Here is a 1799-nt window from a genome sequence, read left to right as displayed (position 1 = left end):
TGTGTGTGTGTGTGTGTGTGTGTGTATTTAAATGTATATTAGCATGCATTTATCCAACTTAGAATGGATACGTTGTTAGAACATTGAATATTGCGTTATTAAACCTCAGAGATCCTCCCATATAAGATGCTTGCTGCATAGGAGCACGCATATTGATCCCACCAGACGAAGTTGGTTGTCATGAGAGCCGCAATTCCCAAATCATGTGTCTGCTTTTTGGAGGCAAATATTTTCGTGAGTGAAATGCTTGTCAGTAAGTGATTTTATCAAATTATGCAGTGTTGCCAGTGCTGGGAAACAGATAAGGAAGCTAATGAACATATCGTTTGCTCAATTCATTTGCATATAAGTACACAGGAACACAGAAGTATAGATACATATACACTGGCATTAAGAATGAGCGTATGTGCACACTGATCCGTGGCCGTAACTCCCCTCGTCTCATGCTCCCAGTGAAAGGTCTTGAATTTTCGTAATGCAGTTCATCCCCAAATCAGTTTCTAATATAATTAATAGTAAAGAGGTGAGTGATTTCCGTCTAGTGCCCATGGCACGAATTTCACACACACACACATACACTCACATACAGACACACACGCACACATACACACTCACACATGCATATACACATGCACATACATATATATATGCGCATGCCTAAATATATACATATGCATAGCGCAAACATGCACAGGCACACACACATGTATCTATCTATCTATCTATCTATCTATCTATCTATCTATCTATCTATATATATATATATATATAAATACACAAAGAGAGAGAGACACATTTTATACTATGTTAAATGCATCTATACAGCAAAATCTTTTGGTGGACAGATGTCCAAACATTTTTATAGATCACTGAGTCTCCCAGAAACAGCAGTTGGAATTCTAATATTTTTTGTGTATAAACACAACCATATTTTGTATTCGATCTATTTAATATGCTTTATGCATTGATGTGTCTAATTTCCTTATCCCCACATTTTCATGTATATATATATATTTATATAAACTTACATTTGTAACATATATTTTTAATAGATATATATTTTTTTGTCCACTCTTTGCCACAAATTAAAATACTCTCTACTGATGTGTATTACAACTACATATTTCATTAAAGTACTTTTCAGAAAATAGAACCCTCCGTATTATTGGGAAGAGTTCTCGATGTCAAACACAAGACAAAGCGCCGGTTAGTACAATTATTCACGACGTTTGAACGAATTCAAAACATCTGCTTACAAAAGCTATCATAAATTTCTTGAAATTTCAAAAGTTAATTTAATCTAACATTATGCCCGTTGTCACGATGTCTGTTGATGTATTACTCCTTAAATAACTTCAAGTGTGAGAGTAAACGGAAGAAAAAAATTGATATTTTATGCATCAAATAGAAAAAAAACTTAAAATGTACGGCTTTCCCACAGTTCTAACAAGTTTCGTATTAAATCAATTGACGTTTAAGGTATCAAGCGACGTGGGTGTACCAGAGAAATGTTAAATGGCTTACAGCACAAAAGAAATCACTTTAAACTTGCTAACTCGGGATAACTCATCTCTACTGAGTATAGAAACAGATGTGTAAGATTAATTTTGAGGATCTGTCCAAAAATTTCTAATTAAAAAATGAAGGATAAAACTTTTCAAATATAAAGTGAAAGTATATATAAATAAATATTATTTTCTATCTTACTGTTAGTTTGGTTTTATTTTGAAAATTAAAAGACAAAAATTCATTTATGATTTATTAATGTTTGACTTTTGAATTACTTATAAGTATATATA

Source organism: Octopus bimaculoides, chromosome 2 (assembly GCF_001194135.2).
Source record: "Octopus bimaculoides isolate UCB-OBI-ISO-001 chromosome 2, ASM119413v2, whole genome shotgun sequence".
Classification (NCBI taxonomy): Eukaryota; Metazoa; Mollusca; class Cephalopoda; order Octopoda; family Octopodidae; genus Octopus; species Octopus bimaculoides.
Note: the sequence above shows the minus strand (reverse complement) of the source record.